Below are 26002 nucleotides of genomic sequence, written 5' to 3'. Positions count from 1 at the left end.
CTGGGGAGAAGAGGAAGAAAGGAGCCTGCTCCATTTGACTTTCGGTTACGTGTGCGCGCTCTGTTGGCGGTTTGCGCAAGCTGCGACCCGGGCGGCGAGGCTCGTTGCTTGGGCCCATTTGACGCCAGGAGTGAAATGAGTGTCGAGTGTGAGATAGCGGTATCCTGTGTCTTAGTCGTGCGTTTAGGGATGTGATCCTCTCGTCCTAGAGAGGTGCGCCCTATTAGACCGTAGGTTAATGTATTAAAACCATCACGGGCTGGTTGTAGACTCTCCCTGTAGTTTTGCAGCCCCTTTTCGGTTTGGCGAGACGAAGCGGCGCACTCCTCATACTTACCTGGCGTAGGGGTTACCGTGATCAAGAAGGCGGTTCCCCCAGGGTGAGGCCCTTGCATTGCACTTCGCTTGGGTTGACCCCTGCGAATATCCCTAATGTGGATATCTCGGGCGCGTAATTTTTGGTAGTCGGGACTGCGTTCGCGCTGTCCCGGACATTTTAGAAATAAACCAAAGAATTGTGACTGGAAGGGGTTCGATACCCCAAGGGGTCGGTTTATGTACTTGTAATTGTTTACAGGAGAGAAATAAAGGTTTGTGATTTTTGCACTTCCCCATGTTTTGCTGAAACAATTCCAAACAATATCCTTGAGCTGTACGGTGTGAGGGCATACTCCTGCCTGCTGTTAAGAAACGGAAAGCCCGTTTCTTGTAACGTAGCAGAGCGGAGGTTACCCTTCAGATCGTAAGAGTATCTCTTTCTCCCTGTTCACAGACGTTTCCATTCGGATGAGTGTGTGAACTTTTTTTCCTTTTTTTTTTTTTTCGTGTATAAAAGGTCATACATACCGCTAGGACCCTTAGAGAGATTATTTTTCGTTTCCTCTTTTCTTCTGAAAAAAAAAAAATCTTTCTTCTTCTAATTGGCAATATTTATAACCTACAAAAGAGCTACAGAGGAAGAATTGAGACCAGGAATAAAACAAACGCATGCATGGATATGGATTTTTTATTATTATTATTATTATTATTATTATTATTATTTCTACTTCTAAGAAACAAAAAGTTACCAGAATATTCGACTTAGTTTTTGCTTTTATCTTGTTTCAGGGTGGACCGAACCAGACTATACTAAATTCTGGCCAATGGAAGAGCACGCTCAAGACCGAGTCAAAGCGTAGTTCTGCTCGTGACAGCGGTCAGAGGCCCCATTAAGCTGATAAGAAACACACGTACACTTTGATCTCGGCGAAAAAAAGCCGAGAAGCGGTAGCGCCGGCACCTAGGCTGAGAAAGGTTCCCTCGGCCAGTATTTGATGGAGTTAGAGGAGAGTTGGGGGGGGGGGGGGGGTCGTCGCGTGCCTCAAATTGTACATGTAGAATTTACAAGGTTTAAAATTATTCTGATTACAAGTTCAATTTCCACTTTAAAATCTGGTTGCATAAAGTGTGTCCTTTTTTAATTTTGCACCACTCAGCCACGTGAGCCGTCAAGGGCTTGACATTATACCACCGAGGGCTTTGGCCGTCTCACCGGACCGTGATAAGCGCAGGCCTCAACGTCTTGAGACTCGCAGTGGCCAGATCACTGACACGCCCTCAGTAGCAGGCGAGCGACACCTAGCGACCACCGAACTTACCAGCTTGCTAGAGTTGTCGCAAAGAACAGATTATGTTTTTTTATTAAATATTTTCAAAATACATTACAAGTTCTCAAGATTATATACAAGTTATATGCTGGTAGGATACATTAAGTGCTAAAAAGTATGTACAGTGTAGTACGAGCAGTACCATGCTGGTGTCCTTCGCCATGTTCAATTCAAATGTCCGAAGTTTGCTGGTATTGTACAAGGTAAGTTTTCCACGCACATAATGAGTGGTTCGCAATTTGTAATTAAGTATATACATTAGATAGTTGGGGTTACCCCGGAACTAGGCGCTCATCACTTTCACTCGTGGTCATTCACCATCATTCATTCTGGGGTGGCATCGGAGCCTTAGGGAGCACATGTACGGTGGTGGGAGCTAGCTAGGAGGCTACTGGAAGTGGTCCAACGTTCTCCCCCCCGCATACCCCGTGATCCCCTTACAGGCCTAGTGGGAGAGGGTTAGGAGGAGGGTCCCGCCCACAAGTTGTCTAATATCGGTTAGTTGGACACTTCCAGAGCACTGACAGACGGCCTGATCTGCTGGGACATGGTCGCGACACCGATGCCATCCCTCATTCATTATCTCACACATACCTACAATGCACAATAGAAATAGTAGAGTTACAAATTAGATTAACGCTGGTAAACATTATAAAATTAACTAACTTACACACATACATTCATACGGTTCATACACTCTGGCACTCTCTCATTCATTCTTAGATTCTCTCACTGATACGCACCACACTTGTCCTCAAACATTCTCACATGCACGCACCTACAATATTTACATTGATACACAGCTACAATAAATAAAAATATGGGTATATATACAAACACATTCACTGAACACTGCACACTGTCAATAGTCACCCAGGCACTCACTATCACTCGCATTTCACTGGCACTTATCACTCGCACTCAGGTACCTGCACTACACCGCAGTCGCCTAGATGTACTGGCGATAACCTGTGATGTGTTCGATGTAAAGGTCTCTCGACCACCTGATGGCGTCCGAGGTACACAGGTTGGCCATGACTTTGCCATAGCTTTTGGCGATGCCCAATCGGCGGAGGACGTTCACGTTGGCATTGTCCCAGGTCCCGAGTGAGCCCACCACGAATGCGTCCAGGTTGACATTGTAGCCAGCGCCACGGAGAATGTTTGCAGTTGGCTCGTATTTAGATATTTTGGCATTGCGAGCCTTCTGCAGAGATTCATAACCATCCTCGAAGGGGATGGTGGCGTCGACGATCGTGACTGTCTTGTTGTTGTTGTTGATGACGACGAGATCTGGTCGCAGGGATTTCATTTCCTCACTGAGGGTATGAGCTGCTGTAGCCCCTATGAGCTGTTCGAAGGGGACCCGTTGGTTTTTCCTGAGCGCCCCTGATCTACTCGGAACTGCGTTGGCAAGGCGGTCCAGGATCGCGTCGTGCCGCCTCTGGATGGTGACGAGGTGTGGGTGACAATGGTTGATGACGTGAGCCGTCGTCTCTTCAGGATTGCCACACTTGCGGCAACGACGGTCGTTGTTCCCAGTGTTCCATCTTCTGCAACCGTTGAGAGGGAGCACTCCCAGTCGTGCTCGGTGTATAAACCGCCAGTCGGCAAACCTGGTGTACCTCCCGGACTGAAGGAAGTGGTTTGACGGTACATTCCGGGAGGAAGCGAGGAAGACCTTGCCTTGGTCAGGTTTGTTGAGGAGCCGGTGCTTGTAGTGCTCCGTCAAGCAGTTGCGCAGAAGTTTCGCCATGTCACGGCGCGATCCCAGATCAGCGGTGCTTTCGTTGAGCTCTGGGTGGGGTAGGTGGAGTTCCCACCTCCGTAGCGTCTCAGCCCATCCCCATCGGATGCCCGGTGTTCTAGCTTGGAGTCTTCTCGTCGCCGATCTGACGTGAGACCACAGTGTTCCTACGTCTCCCGAGTCCCTGCCAAATGGTTGTTCCATGGACCCGGAGAGATATGTGGCCATATCCCACGGTGTCGGATCCCGAAGGATCCTCTTCTTCACGGCGACTCGTAGTCCCTCCTGCGCCAGCGATGCTATGCTGGCATCCGGTGAGGTCAGCAGTCTGAAGCCATGGTTGATGACTGCGAGATCCGAAATGTCAGCCAGCGGAGGAAGACCTGCGCCCCCTTGGCGCATCGGGAGATAGACCACTTCCGCGCTAGCACGTTGTGGGAGGTTCAGGGCAGCTTTAGCTCCGGACTTGATCTTCTGGTCCAGTCTCTTAAACGTGGTCTTCTTCACCCTCGAAGTCCGCAGGGTAAACTCTAGCTGTGGGACAGAGAACGTCCGCACAGCGTCCAGCTTCTGCCACGGAGCTAGGAGGCTGTCGAAGATGGCGTCGACCTCCCGTTCAATTCGCTCAATGGCGTCGTTCGGCGTCTGGTCTACTCTCATTCCCGTGGGCACCCCAAGGTGTTGATAGGGCTCACCATCACGGAGAATCTTCATCGGTCCCCCGGAGATACAATACTCTGTGTTGAGAGTAGTCTTCTTCCTGACGTGTAAAGACGCGCATTTTTGCGGCTTGAACCGCAGGCCCAGCCAGTTAGCCGTGCTGCCCATCTTCTCAAGTAGCCTCTTCATGCTAGCTTCCGACTTTGCCACTAGGGCAATGTCGTCTGCGAATGCTAGGATGGAGGTAGCGTGGCCCATGATGTTATAGCCGTCGGTGTCGCAGGTCGCCGTAGCCGTCCGCAGGAGGTACTCCATGACCAGATTAAATAGCAGAGGAGAAAGTGGGCAGCCTTGCCGCACTCCTGCGTTGAAGGGGATGGGCTTAGTGTCTCCCGCGGTGGATCGGATTCTGGTCGAGCTGTCCGTGTAGAGGTCCTTAATGATATCGTAGAAGTGAGGACCTGCCTGGATGTCCTGTAGAGCCCGCAGGATGGTAGAGTGGGGTACAGAACCAAAGGCGTTGGCTAGATCTAGCCAGACGATCACCACCTCTCTTCCGGAGCGTCTGGCGTCCACCAAGATCTCCTGAAGGACAAAGTTGTGCTCCAGGCAGCCCTCCGTAGGCATGAACCCCTTCTGTTGCGGGGAGATGATGTTGTTCCCCGCAGCGAGTTTTCCCAGCCTGGCAGCAAGAATGGCGCAGTAGACTTTCCCGATGGTGTTGGAGAGAGCTATCGGTCGCCAGTTGGAGAGATCGTCCTGGTTACCCTTCTTGAAGATGAGTACAGTTCGGCTCTCCTTCCAGGACGATGGTACCCGAGAAAACCGAAGGCAGACGTTGAACACTGCGGCGAGGAGGACTCCGTTCCTATCGACCTGTCTCCAGTTGTTGTATGACAGGGAGTCAGGTCCCGGCGCGGTGTTAGGAGCCTTCATGAGTCGAGCAGCGACTTCCTCTGGGGTGATTTCATCGATGCTGACGGGGTCCTCAATTGTCGGTAGTCTCGGGATCTCTGTTGCTGGGTCGGTCGTGCATCCATCCCTGGCCCGGTGGACTCCCTCGAAGTGCGTTTCCAGCTCTTCTTTGGGGGCCGAACAGAAGGGGGATTCTTGCTGGAGGATCTGCCTCATTGCCTTCCTCCGATCCACGCGGTACAATTTCTGAATTCTAGCGGCCTCCTCGGCGTCGTACTGAGGGGTCCCTCGACGTCGGCGCTGGGGTGGTCGGTTACGAGGTCGCCTGTTTGGGTCCTCGACCCTCTTCTGCGCGTTCGTAGATATAGTACACTTCGATCTTAGCCAAGAGGCCGAGAAGCGAACACTTTGATCTTGGCCACATGGCCGAGAAGTGGTAGCGGGGCGCGTTAAAAAGCCTTTAATAGTAGTCGAATGGGGTGCCTGGGCGTGGTACGCACGGCAGCATTTCCTGGGAAGACGTTTCTAAAGTAAATATTGGCGGAAAACTAGTAGTTCGTTTGTTTAGGACTTCGGCTTGTGTTGGCGCTAGGGGTGATAGGTGAGCAGTAGTTTCAATGTCACATGGCATCGCATAGTGCGCAGTAGTAGTACAGGTAAGGGCAAGACGGCGTCAGAGATTTGCGTGACGTGCCACCTGCTGGGGAGAAGAGGAAGAAAGGAGCCTGCTCCATTTGACTTTCGGTTACGTGTGCGCGCTCTGTTGGCGGTTTGCGCAAGCTGCGACCCGGGCGGCGAGGCTCGTTGCTTGGGCCCATTTGACGCCAGGAGTGAAATGAGTGTCGAGTGTGAGATAGCGGTATCCTGTGTCTTAGTCGTGCGTTTAGGGATGTGATCCTCTCGTCCTAGAGAGGTGCGCCCTATTAGACCGTAGGTTAATGTATTAAAACCATCACGGGCTGGTTGTAGACTCTCCCTGTAGTTTTGCAGCCCCTTTTCGGTTTGGCGAGACGAAGCGGCGCACTCCTCATACTTACCTGGCGTAGGGGTTACCGTGATCAAGAAGGCGGTTCCCCCAGGGTGAGGCCCTTGCATTGCACTTCGCTTGGGTTGACCCCTGCGAATATCCCTAATGTGGATATCTCGGGCGCGTAATTTTTGGTAGTCGGGACTGCGTTCGCGCTGTCCCGGACATTTTAGAAATAAACCAAAGAATTGTGACTGGAAGGGGTTCGATACCCCAAGGGGTCGGTTTATGTACTTGTAATTGTTTACAGGAGAGAAATAAAGGTTTGTGATTTTTGCACTTCCCCATGTTTTGCTGAAACAATTCCAAACAATATCCTTGAGCTGTACGGTGTGAGGGCATACTCCTGCCTGCTGTTAAGAAACGGAAAGCCCGTTTCTTGTAACGTAGCAGAGCGGAGGTTACCCTTCAGATCGTAAGAGTATCTCTTTCTCCCTGTTCACAGACGTTTCCATTCGGATGAGTGTGTGAACTTTTTTTCCTTTTTTTTTTTTTTCGTGTATAAAAGGTCATACATACCGCTAGGACCCTTAGAGAGATTATTTTTCGTTTCCTCTTTTCTTCTGAAAAAAAAAAAATCTTTCTTCTTCTAATTGGCAATATTTATAACCTACAAAAGAGCTACAGAGGAAGAATTGAGACCAGGAATAAAACAAACGCATGCATGGATATGGATTTTTTATTATTATTATTATTATTATTATTATTATTATTTCTACTTCTAAGAAACAAAAAGTTACCAGAATATTCGACTTAGTTTTTGCTTTTATCTTGTTTCAGGGTGGACCGAACCAGACTATACTAAATTCTGGCCAATGGAAGAGCACGCTCAAGACCGAGTCAAAGCGTAGTTCTGCTCGTGACAGCGGTCAGAGGCCCCATTAAGCTGATAAGAAACACACGTACACTTTGATCTCGGCGAAAAAAAGCCGAGAAGCGGTAGCGCCGGCACCTAGGCTGAGAAAGGTTCCCTCGGCCAGTATTTGATGGAGTTAGAGGAGAGTTGGGGGGGGGGGGGGGGGGTCGTCGCGTGCCTCAAATTGTACATGTAGAATTTACAAGGTTTAAAATTATTCTGATTACAAGTTCAATTTCCACTTTAAAATCTGGTTGCATAAAGTGTGTCCTTTTTTAATTTTGCACCACTCAGCCACGTGAGCCGTCAAGGGCTTGACATTATACCACCGAGGGCTTTGGCCGTCTCACCGGACCGTGATAAGCGCAGGCCTCAACGTCTTGAGACTCGCAGTGGCCAGATCACTGACACGCCCTCAGTAGCAGGCGAGCGACACCTAGCGACCACCGAACTTACCAGCTTGCTAGAGTTGTCGCAAAGAACATAGTACACTTCGATCTTAGCCAAGAGGCCGAGAAGCGAACACTTTGATCTTGGCCACATGGCCGAGAAGTGGTAGCGGGGCGCGTTAAAAAGCCTTTAATAGTAGTCGAATGGGGTGCCTGGGCGTGGTACGCACGGCAGCATTTCCTGGGAAGACGTTTCTAAAGTAAATATTGGCGGAAAACTAGTAGTTCGTTTGTTTAGGACTTCGGCTTGTGTTGGCGCTAGGGGTGATAGGTGAGCAGTAGTTTCAATGTCACATGGCATCGCATAGTGCGCAGTAGTAGTACAGGTAAGGGCAAGACGGCGTCAGAGATTTGCGTGACGTGCCACCTGCTGGGGAGAAGAGGAAGAAAGGAGCCTGCTCCATTTGACTTTCGGTTACGTGTGCGCGCTCTGTTGGCGGTTTGCGCAAGCTGCGACCCGGGCGGCGAGGCTCGTTGCTTGGGCCCATTTGACGCCAGGAGTGAAATGAGTGTCGAGTGTGAGATAGCGGTATCCTGTGTCTTAGTCGTGCGTTTAGGGATGTGATCCTCTCGTCCTAGAGAGGTGCGCCCTATTAGACCGTAGGTTAATGTATTAAAACCATCACGGGCTGGTTGTAGACTCTCCCTGTAGTTTTGCAGCCCCTTTTCGGTTTGGCGAGACGAAGCGGCGCACTCCTCATACTTACCTGGCGTAGGGGTTACCGTGATCAAGAAGGCGGTTCCCCCAGGGTGAGGCCCTTGCATTGCACTTCGCTTGGGTTGACCCCTGCGAATATCCCTAATGTGGATATCTCGGGCGCGTAATTTTTGGTAGTCGGGACTGCGTTCGCGCTGTCCCGGACATTTTAGAAATAAACCAAAGAATTGTGACTGGAAGGGGTTCGATACCCCAAGGGGTCGGTTTATGTACTTGTAATTGTTTACAGGAGAGAAATAAAGGTTTGTGATTTTTGCACTTCCCCATGTTTTGCTGAAACAATTCCAAACAATATCCTTGAGCTGTACGGTGTGAGGGCATACTCCTGCCTGCTGTTAAGAAACGGAAAGCCCGTTTCTTGTAACGTAGCAGAGCGGAGGTTACCCTTCAGATCGTAAGAGTATCTCTTTCTCCCTGTTCACAGACGTTTCCATTCGGATGAGTGTGTGAACTTTTTTTCCTTTTTTTTTTTTTTCGTGTATAAAAGGTCATACATACCGCTAGGACCCTTAGAGAGATTATTTTTCGTTTCCTCTTTTCTTCTGAAAAAAAAAAAATCTTTCTTCTTCTAATTGGCAATATTTATAACCTACAAAAGAGCTACAGAGGAAGAATTGAGACCAGGAATAAAACAAACGCATGCATGGATATGGATTTTTTATTATTATTATTATTATTATTATTATTATTATTTCTACTTCTAAGAAACAAAAAGTTACCAGAATATTCGACTTAGTTTTTGCTTTTATCTTGTTTCAGGGTGGACCGAACCAGACTATACTAAATTCTGGCCAATGGAAGAGCACGCTCAAGACCGAGTCAAAGCGTAGTTCTGCTCGTGACAGCGGTCAGAGGCCCCATTAAGCTGATAAGAAACACACGTACACTTTGATCTCGGCGAAAAAAAGCCGAGAAGCGGTAGCGCCGGCACCTAGGCTGAGAAAGGTTCCCTCGGCCAGTATTTGATGGAGTTAGAGGAGAGTTGGGGGGGGGGGGGGGGGGTCGTCGCGTGCCTCAAATTGTACATGTAGAATTTACAAGGTTTAAAATTATTCTGATTACAAGTTCAATTTCCACTTTAAAATCTGGTTGCATAAAGTGTGTCCTTTTTTAATTTTGCACCACTCAGCCACGTGAGCCGTCAAGGGCTTGACATTATACCACCGAGGGCTTTGGCCGTCTCACCGGACCGTGATAAGCGCAGGCCTCAACGTCTTGAGACTCGCAGTGGCCAGATCACTGACACGCCCTCAGTAGCAGGCGAGCGACACCTAGCGACCACCGAACTTACCAGCTTGCTAGAGTTGTCGCAAAGAACATAGTACACTTCGATCTTAGCCAAGAGGCCGAGAAGCGAACACTTTGATCTTGGCCACATGGCCGAGAAGTGGTAGCGGGGCGCGTTAAAAAGCCTTTAATAGTAGTCGAATGGGGTGCCTGGGCGTGGTACGCACGGCAGCATTTCCTGGGAAGACGTTTCTAAAGTAAATATTGGCGGAAAACTAGTAGTTCGTTTGTTTAGGACTTCGGCTTGTGTTGGCGCTAGGGGTGATAGGTGAGCAGTAGTTTCAATGTCACATGGCATCGCATAGTGCGCAGTAGTAGTACAGGTAAGGGCAAGACGGCGTCAGAGATTTGCGTGACGTGCCACCTGCTGGGGAGAAGAGGAAGAAAGGAGCCTGCTCCATTTGACTTTCGGTTACGTGTGCGCGCTCTGTTGGCGGTTTGCGCAAGCTGCGACCCGGGCGGCGAGGCTCGTTGCTTGGGCCCATTTGACGCCAGGAGTGAAATGAGTGTCGAGTGTGAGATAGCGGTATCCTGTGTCTTAGTCGTGCGTTTAGGGATGTGATCCTCTCGTCCTAGAGAGGTGCGCCCTATTAGACCGTAGGTTAATGTATTAAAACCATCACGGGCTGGTTGTAGACTCTCCCTGTAGTTTTGCAGCCCCTTTTCGGTTTGGCGAGACGAAGCGGCGCACTCCTCCTCCTATATATTGTCGGCTCGTGGATGTTTCTATGTTACGTATTTGGTATTTCTAGAAGTTTCGAGCAGTTTCGAGTGGTTTTTCACTTCTTGCTTCCAGAAGGTTCGAGTTCTTTCTCCAACGTTGTGATTGATCTTCGTTCTCGTCGCGACGCTTCGATGGCCTCTGCTATCTCTCCGCCGGGCTCGCCCAATATGGACGCTGAGAACATCAAAGTGGGTCGTCCACTTTCTCCGGAATCTGAGGCAGATCGTAAGAAATTGTGCGGCCAGCTGGCCGGTTCCAGCTCGTCTGGATCCACACTTACATCACCTAGTTCTACTAACACTCAGGTTTCCGGCATTAGCCGCTTAAACCCCCAGGACGACGCAAATGGACAGCAGTCTCTACCAGCACCACTTCAGTCCACCCCTGCGCACTACTCGCCGGCTACGTCTCGTAGTTATGCTCAAGCTGCGAAAAATCCGGCCCTGGCTCCCACCATCCGCCAGCGCAGTGTGATTACTTCTACACCTCAACCACCGCCTGCTTTCTTCCTCACCAAGCTTACGAGTAAGGACCCCACTAAATTAACTCCACGGCACGTTCATCATATGCTCAGTGTGTACATGCCAAACTTGCCTTATTATAACCTGGAACTACAACCGACTAGAGATGGCTCTATCAATATCAAGACATCTCATGCCTTCATCACTGATTTTAAAAACAAAGTTGGCCTGGAATACTTTGGCGACAGTGCTACTGTTACGGACATTACTCGTCGACCTCCTGTACGTCCTCCTACGTCATCATCCCGCTCGCCACCCTTCCATTCAGTGGTGGCCTATCGGGTATCCAGAGACTGGTCGGATGACGAGATTACTGCCCACCTACGTTCGGCCAACCACCAGATTTATCGGGTGGTTCGTATCAAAAATGCACAAGGACCGACTACTCTCATCCGGATTGTCTCCCAGGATATTACCACCTTGGACGCCTTCCTGCGTGATGGTGTTGTTATCTACGGCATCCGTCACCGTGTGGAACCATCTCGTCTGGCACCCCCGCAGAAGATCCGTTGTGGACGCTGCCAGCGCTACGACCACGCTGAAACATCATGTCCGTCAGCACAGGTATGCGCCATCTGTAGTAGCCAGGAGCACTTGACTAATAACTGCCCCAATAGGTCTCATCCTAAGTGTGTCAATTGTTCCCAATCGCATCCTTCCTTTTCCTATAAATGTAAATCCCGTCCAGCTCCCGACCCCGCCCATCCCGAAACTGTCACTCCAGTGATTTCCCAGGATCTTCCCACCCACGCCTCCTTTCAATCTCCTACCTTTCACCTGGAAAACCTCATCCGGTTCGTTACTATGTTATTTCAAAATATCCTTCCCTTCCACCGTCCTTTTATCCTCCAACAGGTTCAATTGGCCTCCCGGCTGGTGTTTAATACTCATGTTGACGTAGCATATTCGGGGACGAAGATGCATTTTGCATTTTTTCCCCTTGCTGCTTCCCCCTTTATGAGTTAAACGTTACGTTTATACTACGCTAATATCTGTTCCCTACCAGCCCATGGAGACCTGTTGAACCTTTCCTTGTCTTTGTATGATCCGGATGTCTTTGTTCTTAATGAAACTTTCCTCACACCCCTTCACCATCCCCGTTTTTCGAAATACCGTTTCTACCGCGCCGATCGTATCGGCGAGGCTCGTGGCGGTGTAGCTATCGGTCTTAAACGCCATGTTACCAGCCGTTTGCACTCTTATACTTTTACTACTATTCCTTTCGAATATCTTATTCTTGAAACCTTTCTTGCTAATGGATCCTCTCTTGCTATTGCTACCCTCTATTTACCGCCTCGTACCCCTCCTCCCGTCGACTTTATTACGTATCTTGACTCTAAATTTTCCACTTATATTCTGATTGCCGATATTAATATCTCTTCGTATAATGTCACCCAAAATCAAACTTTCACTCGCTTAGTTAACGACATCCGGGCTATACAAGTTCCTTTTCCTTTTCCCACTCGTCCTATTTCCAATTCCACCCCTGATGCCTTAATCCTTTCCCCCTCCCTTTCCCCCTATTTGACCATCGATAAACTTCTTCTGATTGATTCAGATCATCTTCCAGCTTTACTTACTCTTCCTTCTGTCTCCTATTTGCTTCCTACTTCCCCTCCTCGTCCCCCTCCTACCCGCCGTTATTCTCAAACAAACTGGGCTCATTACCGCACCACTATTACCAATCTCCTTCCTGCTTCACCCCCTCCCACTACTTTTGCATCTCTTAATGCTCTTATTACTCAGGTCGAACACGCCCTCCAAACTGCTGACCATCTCCATATCCCTCGTCATTCCTATCATCCCACCAAACCTCCTATCCCTCCTAAAGCCCTCTCCCTTCTTCGACTGGCTCATGATTATTACCATTCTTATATTCGTACTCGTGATCCGACCACCCTCCTTGCTCACAGACGCACCCTTCGTCATGCCCGTTCCTATATCAAAGCCATTAAGAAGAAACATTGGACTGACGCTTGTAACAACTTAACTGCCACACATGACTCACATAAATTCTGGACGACTTTCCGTAGACTTACTAAAACTGGCACTCCCTCCCCTACCTATCCCATACTTACTGCTTCTACTCCTCCTACTACACCCAAAGAAAAGGCAGATGCTTTCGCGGACTATTTTTCTACTGTTTTTTCCCCCTCTCACCCCCCACACTATCAACATCCTGATGAACCTACTATTCTTCACCATAACGATCCCACCCATCATCATCTTCAACCGTCATTCTCCCATTATTGTACCGTTGATTACTCCCACCCTTTAAATAAGCCTATCACCCCCCATGAAATCCTCACTTACGTCCGCCATAAGCGTAATACCGCTCCTGGTTCCGATCGTATTACTTATCGTCACATTCGTGAAGCCCCTATACTTCTTATTTATCATCTTTGTACCATCTATAATACTTTGCTCTATACTGGCTTCTTTCCTGCCCACTGGGGCCAAGCCATCATCCTTCTTTTTCCTAAACCTCATAAACCCCTCTCCGACCCTCGTTCCTACCGTCCTATTTCTCTCCTCTCAGTTCTCTCCAAGATTTTTGAAGGTATCCTTAGTCAACGCATCTCCCGTTACCTCCACTCACTCCATCTCATTCCTACTTCTCAAGCTGGCTTCCGACCCCACTTTTCTACTCATGATCATCTCTTTCATATCACTGCCTCTCTGGACACTTATCTCCGCACTCATCGACCGGCTGCCTTCATTTGCTTAGATGTTGATAAAGCCTTTGATTCTGTTTGGCATGCTGGCCTTTATTATAAGTTATCTCATCTTCCACTCCCACTTACTATTCTTCGTCTCCTTTATAACTATCTTAAATGCCGCACTGCCATGATTTCTATCCAGGGTTCTCATTCCTATGTCTTCCCTATCCTGTCTGGCGTAGCTCAGGGTTCCCCTCTCTCCCCTCTCCTTTATATACTCTATACTTATGATATACCCCACCCTGATCCCCCTCTTCGACTGTATCAGTACGCCGACGACCTTGCAATCCTTGCTTTTGCACCAACTTTTACGTCACTTTCCCGTAAGATACAAACTTATTTCACCGCCCTTGAAACCTGGCTTAATTCCTGGCACCTCACCGTTAATACCACTAAAACCCAATTCCTCACTTTCCGCTCTAAAGCCCGTCTCCGTCCTGTTAGTCATCGTCTTCCTATTACCCTCTATAATGCTCCTCTTGTAGAAACTAAACTCCTTACCTATCTCGGTATCCAATTTCAAAACAATTTTAAATGGTCCCACCATTTAGCTTCAATACACCGTAAAGCCTTATATCGTTTTCGCGCCCTTCGTACCTTAACAGGATCCACATGGGGCCTGAAACCTCATCATATTCTAACCCTCTATAAAACCTTCATCCGCCCCTTATTAACATATGCCTCCTTAACCTGGATTACAGCCCATCCTACTGAATATGTTCACCTCTCTCGCCTTGATAGACATGCCATTCGTATCGCGTATCGTCTTCCTTACGACACCCCTTCCGCTCACTTTTTACCGTACTATGACTTTCCTCATATTCTCACTCATCTTCATTCTCTTCGCCTTAAATATCTTCAAACTGGTCATCATTACCGTCACCCTATTATTACTGAAGCACTTTCCCTCTCTCCTCTCGCTACCTCTATCCTGAATAATACTCGAACCCCGCATACTGCTCACCTTTTTCCACCTGCTCCTCTTTAATATCCACTCCCTTCGAACGTCGCGACCTACTTTCGATTCAGCTATCTCCTTTAAGTTTAGGAAGAGTTCATTGCTCCTGGCTTAGGTCGCGCATACCTCTGCCACACTTCGACAATAGCGCCTTATGCGCTCGACAAAGTTTGTGTTGTGCAATATAGTGTTTGTGTTCCTTTTCTCGAATTTTCTCTTCACTAGTGCTTTTTCGTTTTTCGTTATTCTCGTACCTAATTTGTGTTGTTCGTCGTACCCCCTGCTTTTCCTTATTTGTGCTCTCCTTTCTTGTTCATCGGCACAGACTTTATAATGACTCCTTTTACGTGTGCAAATATCTTTTGATATACTGTACCCTCTTGTATTTTTCTCCTTTCATGTTAACGATCATGTTAATTTCTTTTGCTGTGATTGGTGTACCAATGTTTTTCTTTATCCAGCAAGATGGACACTTTACTCTTTTGCAAATAGTACTCTACGGACATTTTCTCTAAAATCTTTCATTGCCCATTCTTGGATACTGTTCACCATATGTATATTATTTGTATTGTATTTTCTGATATTTTCAATAAACGGGGTCTAGTGGGGGTTTTGCCCTCTCGGGGTGGGGTGCGGGTCTCTCGCTGGGGTGCCTCTTGTGGTCGCGTCTTCCCCTGCGCCAAACATTCTCATTATGTACCTTCCTCTTCCTGGCGTGTACGAAACATGCCTTCCCATGTTACTTTTTCACGTGTATTCTTTTTATTCTTCGGCTGAAGAGCTCCTTTGTTGAGCTGATGGCCCGCTTTCCCCCTTCTGGGGAAAGAGTGAACATAACTGATATACGATACGATACGCACTCCTCATACTTACCTGGCGTAGGGGTTACCGTGATCAAGAAGGCGGTTCCCCCAGGGTGAGGCCCTTGCATTGCACTTCGCTTGGGTTGACCCCTGCGAATATCCCTAATGTGGATATCTCGGGCGCGTAATTTTTGGTAGTCGGGACTGCGTTCGCGCTGTCCCGGACATTTTAGAAATAAACCAAAGAATTGTGACTGGAAGGGGTTCGATACCCCAAGGGGTCGGTTTATGTACTTGTAATTGTTTACAGGAGAGAAATAAAGGTTTGTGATTTTTGCACTTCCCCATGTTTTGCTGAAACAATTCCAAACAATATCCTTGAGCTGTACGGTGTGAGGGCATACTCCTGCCTGCTGTTAAGAAACGGAAAGCCCGTTTCTTGTAACGTAGCAGAGCGGAGGTTACCCTTCAGATCGTAAGAGTATCTCTTTCTCCCTGTTCACAGACGTTTCCATTCGGATGAGTGTGTGAACTTTTTTTCCTTTTTTTTTTTTTTCGTGTATAAAAGGTCATACATACCGCTAGGACCCTTAGAGAGATTATTTTTCGTTTCCTCTTTTCTTCTGAAAAAAAAAAAATCTTTCTTCTTCTAATTGGCAATATTTATAACCTACAAAAGAGCTACAGAGGAAGAATTGAGACCAGGAATAAAACAAACGCATGCATGGATATGGATTTTTTATTATTATTATTATTATTATTATTATTATTATTTCTACTTCTAAGAAACAAAAAGTTACCAGAATATTCGACTTAGTTTTTGCTTTTATCTTGTTTCAGGGTGGACCGAACCAGACTATACTAAATTCTGGCCAATGGAAGAGCACGCTCAAGACCGAGTCAAAGCGTAGTTCTGCTCGTGACAGCGGTCAGAGGCCCCATTAAGCTGATAAGAAACACACGTACACTTTGATCTCGGCGAAAAAAAGCCGAGAAGCGGTAGCGCCGGCACCTAGGCTGAGAAAGGTTCCCTCGGCCAGTATTTGATGGAGTTAGAGGAGAGTTGGGGGGGGGGGGGGGGGGTCGTCGCGTGCCTCAAATTGTACATGTAGAATTTACAAGGTTTAAAATTATTCTGATTACAAGTTCAATTTCCACTTTAAAATCTGGTTGCATAAAGTGTGTCCTTTTTTAATTTTGCACCACTCAGCCACGTGAGCCGTCAAGGGCTTGACATTATACCACCGAGGGCTTTGGCCGTCTCACCGGACCGTGATAAGCGCAGGCCTCAACGTCTTGAGACTCGCAGTGGCCAGATCACTGACACGCCCTCAGTAGCAGGCGAGCGACACCTAGCGACCACCGAACTTACCAGCTTGCTAGAGTTGTCGCAAAGAACATAGTACACTTCGATCTTAGCCAAGAGGCCGAGAAGCGAACACTTTGATCTTGGCCACATGGCCGAGAAGTGGTAGCGGGGCGCGTTAAAAAGCCTTTAATAGTAGTCGAATGGGGTGCCTGGGCGTGGTACGCACGGCAGCATTTCCTGGGAAGACGTTTCTAAAGTAAATATTGGCGGAAAACTAGTAGTTCGTTTGTTTAGGACTTCGGCTTGTGTTGGCGCTAGGGGTGATAGGTGAGCAGTAGTTTCAATGTCACATGGCATCGCATAGTGCGCAGTAGTAGTACAGGTAAGGGCAAGACGGCGTCAGAGATTTGCGTGACGTGCCACCTGCTGGGGAGAAGAGGAAGAAAGGAGCCTGCTCCATTTGACTTTCGGTTACGTGTGCGCGCTCTGTTGGCGGTTTGCGCAAGCTGCGACCCGGGCGGCGAGGCTCGTTGCTTGGGCCCATTTGACGCCAGGAGTGAAATGAGTGTCGAGTGTGAGATAGCGGTATCCTGTGTCTTAGTCGTGCGTTTAGGGATGTGATCCTCTCGTCCTAGAGAGGTGCGCCCTATTAGACCGTAGGTTAATGTATTAAAACCATCACGGGCTGGTTGTAGACTCTCCCTGTAGTTTTGCAGCCCCTTTTCGGTTTGGCGAGACGAAGCGGCGCACTCCTCATACTTACCTGGCGTAGGGGTTACCGTGATCAAGAAGGCGGTTCCCCCAGGGTGAGGCCCTTGCATTGCACTTCGCTTGGGTTGACCCCTGCGAATATCCCTAATGTGGATATCTCGGGCGCGTAATTTTTGGTAGTCGGGACTGCGTTCGCGCTGTCCCGGACATTTTAGAAATAAACCAAAGAATTGTGACTGGAAGGGGTTCGATACCCCAAGGGGTCGGTTTATGTACTTGTAATTGTTTACAGGAGAGAAATAAAGGTTTGTGATTTTTGCACTTCCCCATGTTTTGCTGAAACAATTCCAAACAATATCCTTGAGCTGTACGGTGTGAGGGCATACTCCTGCCTGCTGTTAAGAAACGGAAAGCCCGTTTCTTGTAACGTAGCAGAGCGGAGGTTACCCTTCAGATCGTAAGAGTATCTCTTTCTCCCTGTTCACAGACGTTTCCATTCGGATGAGTGTGTGAACTTTTTTTCCTTTTTTTTTTTTTTCGTGTATAAAAGGTCATACATACCGCTAGGACCCTTAGAGAGATTATTTTTCGTTTCCTCTTTTCTTCTGAAAAAAAAAAAATCTTTCTTCTTCTAATTGGCAATATTTATAACCTACAAAAGAGCTACAGAGGAAGAATTGAGACCAGGAATAAAACAAACGCATGCATGGATATGGATTTTTTATTATTATTATTATTATTATTATTATTATTATTTCTACTTCTAAGAAACAAAAAGTTACCAGAATATTCGACTTAGTTTTTGCTTTTATCTTGTTTCAGGGTGGACCGAACCAGACTATACTAAATTCTGGCCAATGGAAGAGCACGCTCAAGACCGAGTCAAAGCGTAGTTCTGCTCGTGACAGCGGTCAGAGGCCCCATTAAGCTGATAAGAAACACACGTACACTTTGATCTCGGCGAAAAAAAGCCGAGAAGCGGTAGCGCCGGCACCTAGGCTGAGAAAGGTTCCCTCGGCCAGTATTTGATGGAGTTAGAGGAGAGTTGGGGGGGGGGGGGGGGGGTCGTCGCGTGCCTCAAATTGTACATGTAGAATTTACAAGGTTTAAAATTATTCTGATTACAAGTTCAATTTCCACTTTAAAATCTGGTTGCATAAAGTGTGTCCTTTTTTAATTTTGCACCACTCAGCCACGTGAGCCGTCAAGGGCTTGACATTATACCACCGAGGGCTTTGGCCGTCTCACCGGACCGTGATAAGCGCAGGCCTCAACGTCTTGAGACTCGCAGTGGCCAGATCACTGACACGCCCTCAGTAGCAGGCGAGCGACACCTAGCGACCACCGAACTTACCAGCTTGCTAGAGTTGTCGCAAAGAACATAGTACACTTCGATCTTAGCCAAGAGGCCGAGAAGCGAACACTTTGATCTTGGCCACATGGCCGAGAAGTGGTAGCGGGGCGCGTTAAAAAGCCTTTAATAGTAGTCGAATGGGGTGCCTGGGCGTGGTACGCACGGCAGCATTTCCTGGGAAGACGTTTCTAAAGTAAATATTGGCGGAAAACTAGTAGTTCGTTTGTTTAGGACTTCGGCTTGTGTTGGCGCTAGGGGTGATAGGTGAGCAGTAGTTTCAATGTCACATGGCATCGCATAGTGCGCAGTAGTAGTACAGGTAAGGGCAAGACGGCGTCAGAGATTTGCGTGACGTGCCACCTGCTGGGGAGAAGAGGAAGAAAGGAGCCTGCTCCATTTGACTTTCGGTTACGTGTGCGCGCTCTGTTGGCGGTTTGCGCAAGCTGCGACCCGGGCGGCGAGGCTCGTTGCTTGGGCCCATTTGACGCCAGGAGTGAAATGAGTGTCGAGTGTGAGATAGCGGTATCCTGTGTCTTAGTCGTGCGTTTAGGGATGTGATCCTCTCGTCCTAGAGAGGTGCGCCCTATTAGACCGTAGGTTAATGTATTAAAACCATCACGGGCTGGTTGTAGACTCTCCCTGTAGTTTTGCAGCCCCTTTTCGGTTTGGCGAGACGAAGCGGCGCACTCCTCATACTTACCTGGCGTAGGGGTTACCGTGATCAAGAAGGCGGTTCCCCCAGGGTGAGGCCCTTGCATTGCACTTCGCTTGGGTTGACCCCTGCGAATATCCCTAATGTGGATATCTCGGGCGCGTAATTTTTGGTAGTCGGGACTGCGTTCGCGCTGTCCCGGACATTTTAGAAATAAACCAAAGAATTGTGACTGGAAGGGGTTCGATACCCCAAGGGGTCGGTTTATGTACTTGTAATTGTTTACAGGAGAGAAATAAAGGTTTGTGATTTTTGCACTTCCCCATGTTTTGCTGAAACAATTCCAAACAATATCCTTGAGCTGTACGGTGTGAGGGCATACTCCTGCCTGCTGTTAAGAAACGGAAAGCCCGTTTCTTGTAACGTAGCAGAGCGGAGGTTACCCTTCAGATCGTAAGAGTATCTCTTTCTCCCTGTTCACAGACGTTTCCATTCGGATGAGTGTGTGAACTTTTTTTCCTTTTTTTTTTTTTTCGTGTATAAAAGGTCATACATACCGCTAGGACCCTTAGAGAGATTATTTTTCGTTTCCTCTTTTCTTCTGAAAAAAAAAAAATCTTTCTTCTTCTAATTGGCAATATTTATAACCTACAAAAGAGCTACAGAGGAAGAATTGAGACCAGGAATAAAACAAACGCATGCATGGATATGGATTTTTTATTATTATTATTATTATTATTATTATTATTATTTCTACTTCTAAGAAACAAAAAGTTACCAGAATATTCGACTTAGTTTTTGCTTTTATCTTGTTTCAGGGTGGACCGAACCAGACTATACTAAATTCTGGCCAATGGAAGAGCACGCTCAAGACCGAGTCAAAGCGTAGTTCTGCTCGTGACAGCGGTCAGAGGCCCCATTAAGCTGATAAGAAACACACGTACACTTTGATCTCGGCGAAAAAAAGCCGAGAAGCGGTAGCGCCGGCACCTAGGCTGAGAAAGGTTCCCTCGGCCAGTATTTGATGGAGTTAGAGGAGAGTTGGGGGGGGGGGGGGGGGGTCGTCGCGTGCCTCAAATTGTACATGTAGAATTTACAAGGTTTAAAATTATTCTGATTACAAGTTCAATTTCCACTTTAAAATCTGGTTGCATAAAGTGTGTCCTTTTTTAATTTTGCACCACTCAGCCACGTGAGCCGTCAAGGGCTTGACATTATACCACCGAGGGCTTTGGCCGTCTCACCGGACCGTGATAAGCGCAGGCCTCAACGTCTTGAGACTCGCAGTGGCCAGATCACTGACACGCCCTCAGTAGCAGGCGAGCGACACCTAGCGACCACCGAACTTACCAGCTTGCTAGAGTTGTCGCAAAGAACATAGTACACTTCGATCTTAGCCAAGAGGCCGAGAAGCGAACACTTTGATCTTGGCCACATGGCCGAGAAGTGGTAGCGGGGCGCGTTAAAAAGCCTTTAATAGTAGTCGAATGGGGTGCCTGGGCGTGGTACGCACGGCAGCATTTCCTGGGAAGACGTTTCTAAAGTAAATATTGGCGGAAAACTAGTAGTTCGTTTGTTTAGGACTTCGGCTTGTGTTGGCGCTAGGGGTGATAGGTGAGCAGTAGTTTCAATGTCACATGGCATCGCATAGTGCGCAGTAGTAGTACAGGTAAGGGCAAGACGGCGTCAGAGATTTGCGTGACGTGCCACCTGCTGGGGAGAAGAGGAAGAAAGGAGCCTGCTCCATTTGACTTTCGGTTACGTGTGCGCGCTCTGTTGGCGGTTTGCGCAAGCTGCGACCCGGGCGGCGAGGCTCGTTGCTTGGGCCCATTTGACGCCAGGAGTGAAATGAGTGTCGAGTGTGAGATAGCGGTATCCTGTGTCTTAGTCGTGCGTTTAGGGATGTGATCCTCTCGTCCTAGAGAGGTGCGCCCTATTAGACCGTAGGTTAATGTATTAAAACCATCACGGGCTGGTTGTAGACTCTCCCTGTAGTTTTGCAGCCCCTTTTCGGTTTGGCGAGACGAAGCGGCGCACTCCTCATACTTACCTGGCGTAGGGGTTACCGTGATCAAGAAGGCGGTTCCCCCAGGGTGAGGCCCTTGCATTGCACTTCGCTTGGGTTGACCCCTGCGAATATCCCTAATGTGGATATCTCGGGCGCGTAATTTTTGGTAGTCGGGACTGCGTTCGCGCTGTCCCGGACATTTTAGAAATAAACCAAAGAATTGTGACTGGAAGGGGTTCGATACCCCAAGGGGTCGGTTTATGTACTTGTAATTGTTTACAGGAGAGAAATAAAGGTTTGTGATTTTTGCACTTCCCCATGTTTTGCTGAAACAATTCCAAACAATATCCTTGAGCTGTACGGTGTGAGGGCATACTCCTGCCTGCTGTTAAGAAACGGAAAGCCCGTTTCTTGTAACGTAGCAGAGCGGAGGTTACCCTTCAGATCGTAAGAGTATCTCTTTCTCCCTGTTCACAGACGTTTCCATTCGGATGAGTGTGTGAACTTTTTTTCCTTTTTTTTTTTTTTCGTGTATAAAAGGTCATACATACCGCTAGGACCCTTAGAGAGATTATTTTTCGTTTCCTCTTTTCTTCTGAAAAAAAAAAAATCTTTCTTCTTCTAATTGGCAATATTTATAACCTACAAAAGAGCTACAGAGGAAGAATTGAGACCAGGAATAAAACAAACGCATGCATGGATATGGATTTTTTATTATTATTATTATTATTATTATTATTATTATTTCTACTTCTAAGAAACAAAAAGTTACCAGAATATTCGACTTAGTTTTTGCTTTTATCTTGTTTCAGGGTGGACCGAACCAGACTATACTAAATTCTGGCCAATGGAAGAGCACGCTCAAGACCGAGTCAAAGCGTAGTTCTGCTCGTGACAGCGGTCAGAGGCCCCATTAAGCTGATAAGAAACACACGTACACTTTGATCTCGGCGAAAAAAAGCCGAGAAGCGGTAGCGCCGGCACCTAGGCTGAGAAAGGTTCCCTCGGCCAGTATTTGATGGAGTTAGAGGAGAGTTGGGGGGGGGGGGGGGGGGTCGTCGCGTGCCTCAAATTGTACATGTAGAATTTACAAGGTTTAAAATTATTCTGATTACAAGTTCAATTTCCACTTTAAAATCTGGTTGCATAAAGTGTGTCCTTTTTTAATTTTGCACCACTCAGCCACGTGAGCCGTCAAGGGCTTGACATTATACCACCGAGGGCTTTGGCCGTCTCACCGGACCGTGATAAGCGCAGGCCTCAACGTCTTGAGACTCGCAGTGGCCAGATCACTGACACGCCCTCAGTAGCAGGCGAGCGACACCTAGCGACCACCGAACTTACCAGCTTGCTAGAGTTGTCGCAAAGAACATAGTACACTTCGATCTTAGCCAAGAGGCCGAGAAGCGAACACTTTGATCTTGGCCACATGGCCGAGAAGTGGTAGCGGGGCGCGTTAAAAAGCCTTTAATAGTAGTCGAATGGGGTGCCTGGGCGTGGTACGCACGGCAGCATTTCCTGGGAAGACGTTTCTAAAGTAAATATTGGCGGAAAACTAGTAGTTCGTTTGTTTAGGACTTCGGCTTGTGTTGGCGCTAGGGGTGATAGGTGAGCAGTAGTTTCAATGTCACATGGCATCGCATAGTGCGCAGTAGTAGTACAGGTAAGGGCAAGACGGCGTCAGAGATTTGCGTGACGTGCCACCTGCTGGGGAGAAGAGGAAGAAAGGAGCCTGCTCCATTTGACTTTCGGTTACGTGTGCGCGCTCTGTTGGCGGTTTGCGCAAGCTGCGACCCGGGCGGCGAGGCTCGTTGCTTGGGCCCATTTGACGCCAGGAGTGAAATGAGTGTCGAGTGTGAGATAGCGGTATCCTGTGTCTTAGTCGTGCGTTTAGGGATGTGATCCTCTCGTCCTAGAGAGGTGCGCCCTATTAGACCGTAGGTTAATGTATTAAAACCATCACGGGCTGGTTGTAGACTCTCCCTGTAGTTTTGCAGCCCCTTTTCGGTTTGGCGAGACGAAGCGGCGCACTCCTCCTATATATTGTCGGTTCGTGGATGTTTCTCGATGCAGTGATTTATACTTCTAGAACTTTCGAGCAGCTTCGAGTGGTTTCTCTTCTCTTCCTTCAAGAAGGTTCGAGTTCTCTCTCTGTTGTCGTCATTGCCTTTCTTTCTCGTCGCGACGCTTCGATGGCCTCTGCTCAACCTCCGCCGGGCTCGCCCAATATGGACGCCGAGAACATCAAGACGGGTCGTCCTCTCTCTCCGGAATCTGAGACGGACCGTAAGAAATTGTGCGGCCAGCCGGCCGGCTCCAGTTCGTCTGGATCTACACTCACGTCACCCAGCTCTACTCCCACTCAGGTTTCCGGCATTAGCCGCTTGAATCTCCTGGACGCTGATACTGAGCAGCAATCTTTACCAGCACCACTTCCATCGACTCCTGCGCATTACTCGCCGGCCCAGCCTCGTAGCTATGCCCAAGCTGCGAAAAATCCGGCCTTGGCTCCCACCATCCGCCAGCGCAGTGTGCTTACTTCTGCTCCTCAGCTACCGCCTGTATTCTTTCTCACCAAGCTTACGAGTAAAGAACCCGATCAAATAGCTCCACAACGCGTTTATCGCATTCTCTGCCAATACATGCCAAACCTCTCTTACTACGACCTGGAACTACAACCGACTCGAGATGGCTCTCTCAATATTAAGACGACTCATGCCTTCATCACTGACTTCAAAAACAAAGTTGGACTGGCCTACTTTGGCAAAGGTGCCACTGCCACGGACATCACTCGTCGACCTCCTGTACGTACTCCTGCTTCATCATCCCGTTCACCACCCTTCCACTCTGTGGTGGCTTATCGGGTATCGAGAGACTGGTCGGATGCTGAAATTACTGACCAACTACAACTGGCCAACCACCAGATTCATCGGGTGGTCCGCATCAAAAATGCTCAAGGACCGACCACTCTCATCAGGATTGTATCCCAGGATGTCAACACTCTGGACGCCCTCCTGCGTGATGGTGTTGTTATCTACGGCATCCGTCACCGTGTGGAGCCGTCTCGCCTGGCACCACCGCAGAAGATCCGCTGTGGACGCTGTCAGCGCTACGACCACGCTGGAACATCGTGTCCGTCGGCACAGGTATGCGCCATTTGTAGTAGCCAGGAGCACTTGACTAATAATTGTCCTAATAAGTTGCATCCCAAGTGTGTCAATTGTTCCCAACCTCATCCTTCCTATTCCTATAAATGTAAATCCCGTCCAGCTCCCGATCCAGAACACCCAGAAACTGTCACTCCTGTGATTTCCCAGGATCTTCCCACCCACCCCTCCTTTTCCACTCCTACCTTTCACCTGGAAAATATCATCCGGTTCGTTACTATGCTGCTTCAAAATATCCTTCCTTTCCACCGTCCTTTTATCCTGCAACAGGTTCAATTGGCCTCCCGGCTGGTATTTAATACTCATGTTGACGTAGCTTATTCGGGGACGAAGATGCATTTTGCATTTTTTCCCCTTGCTGCTTCCCCCTTTATGAGTTAAACGTTACGCTTATACTATGCTAACATCTGTTCACTACCAGCCCATGGAGACCTCTTGAACCTTTCCTTGTCTTTGTATGACCCGGATGTCTTTGTTCTTAATGAAACTTTCCTCACGCCTGCTCACCATCCTCGTTTTCCGAAATACCGTTTCTACCGCGCCGATCGCATCGGCGAGGCTCGTGGCGGTGTAGCTATCGGTCTTAAACGTCATATTACCAGTCGTCTGCATTCTTATACTTTTACTACTACTCCTTTTGAATACCTTATTCTAGAAACTTTTCTTGCTAATGGATCCTCCCTTGCTATTGCTACCCTCTATTTACCGCCTCGTACCCCTCCCCCAGTTGACTTTATTACGTTTCTTGATTCCAAATTTTCCACTTATATTCTGATCGCGGATATTAATATTTATTCGTATAATGTCACTCAAACTCAAACTTTCTCTCGCTTAGTTAATGACATCCGGGCTATACAAGTTCCTTTCCCTTTCCCCACTCGTCCTATTTCCAATACCACCCCTGATGCCTTACTCCTTTCCCCCTCCCTTTCCACCCACTTGACCATTGATAAACTTCTTCTGATTGACTCCGATCATCTCCCAGCATTACTTACTATTCCCTCTGTCTCCTATCTGACTCCTACTTCCCCCAATCGCCCTCCTCCTACCCGTCGTTATTCTCAAACTAACTGGGCTAATTACCGCACCACTATTACCAACCTCCTTCCTGCTTCACCCCCTCCCACTACTTTCGCATCTCTTAATGCCCTCATCACTCAGGTCGAACACGCCCTACAAACTGCTGACCATCTCCATATCCCTCGTCACTCCTATCATCCCTCCAAACCTCCTATCCCTCCTAAAGCCCTCTCCCTCCTTCGCCTTGCTCACGATTATTACCATTCCTATATTCGTACCCGTGATCCGACCACCCTCCTTGCTCACAGACGCACCCTTCGCCATGCACGTTCCTATATCAAAGCCATCAAGAAGAAACACTGGACTGACGCTTGTAACAACTTAACTGCCACACATGACTCACACAAATTCTGGACGACTTTCCGTAGACTTACTAAAACTGGCACCCCCTCCCCTACCTACCCCATACTTACTGCTAATACTCCTCCATCTACACCTAAAGAAAAGGCAGATGCTTTCGCGGACTATTTTTCTACTGTTTTTTCCCCCTCTCACCCCCCACACTATCAACATCCTGATGAACCTACTATTCTTCACCATAACGATCCCACCCATCCTCATCTTCAACCGTCCTTCTCCCATTATGGTACAGTTGATTACACTCACCCTTTAAATACGCCTATCACCCCCCATGAAATCCTCACTTACGTCCGCCATAAACGTAATACTGCTCCTGGTTCCGATCGCATT

The 26002-nt window shown here is 48.1% G+C and overlaps 7 non-coding genes across 7 annotated transcripts; all 7 read left to right on the top strand.

Moving 5' to 3' along the window:
• The first annotated feature begins 329 nt into the window (after positions 1–329).
• LOC137503530 (U1 spliceosomal RNA) lies at positions 330–491 on the top strand. The gene has a single exon (XR_011019200.1). It is a non-coding gene; the product is annotated as a U1 spliceosomal RNA (small nuclear RNA).
• Positions 492–5997: 5506 nt separating this feature from the next.
• LOC137503529 (U1 spliceosomal RNA) lies at positions 5998–6159 on the top strand. The gene has a single exon (XR_011019199.1). It is a non-coding gene; the product is annotated as a U1 spliceosomal RNA (small nuclear RNA).
• A 1840-nt stretch (positions 6160–7999) lies between these two features.
• Positions 8000–8161, top strand: LOC137503528 (U1 spliceosomal RNA). Its single transcript, XR_011019198.1, has one exon. It is a non-coding gene; the product is annotated as a U1 spliceosomal RNA (small nuclear RNA).
• A 6932-nt stretch (positions 8162–15093) lies between these two features.
• Positions 15094–15255, top strand: LOC137503527 (U1 spliceosomal RNA). The gene has a single exon (XR_011019197.1). It is a non-coding gene; the product is annotated as a U1 spliceosomal RNA (small nuclear RNA).
• Positions 15256–17095: 1840 nt separating this feature from the next.
• On the top strand, positions 17096–17257 carry LOC137503526 (U1 spliceosomal RNA). Its single transcript, XR_011019196.1, has one exon. It is a non-coding gene; the product is annotated as a U1 spliceosomal RNA (small nuclear RNA).
• Positions 17258–19097: 1840 nt separating this feature from the next.
• On the top strand, positions 19098–19259 carry LOC137503525 (U1 spliceosomal RNA). The gene has a single exon (XR_011019195.1). It is a non-coding gene; the product is annotated as a U1 spliceosomal RNA (small nuclear RNA).
• Positions 19260–21099: 1840 nt separating this feature from the next.
• LOC137503523 (U1 spliceosomal RNA) lies at positions 21100–21261 on the top strand. The gene has a single exon (XR_011019193.1). It is a non-coding gene; the product is annotated as a U1 spliceosomal RNA (small nuclear RNA).
• Positions 21262–26002: the final 4741 nt, after the last annotated feature.

This window comes from Anabrus simplex, unplaced genomic scaffold, assembly GCF_040414725.1.
Source record: "Anabrus simplex isolate iqAnaSimp1 unplaced genomic scaffold, ASM4041472v1 ctg00000130.1, whole genome shotgun sequence".
NCBI lineage: Eukaryota > Metazoa > Arthropoda > Insecta > Orthoptera > Tettigoniidae > Anabrus > Anabrus simplex.
Note: the sequence above shows the minus strand (reverse complement) of the source record. Positions and strands in the feature narration are given on the sequence as shown.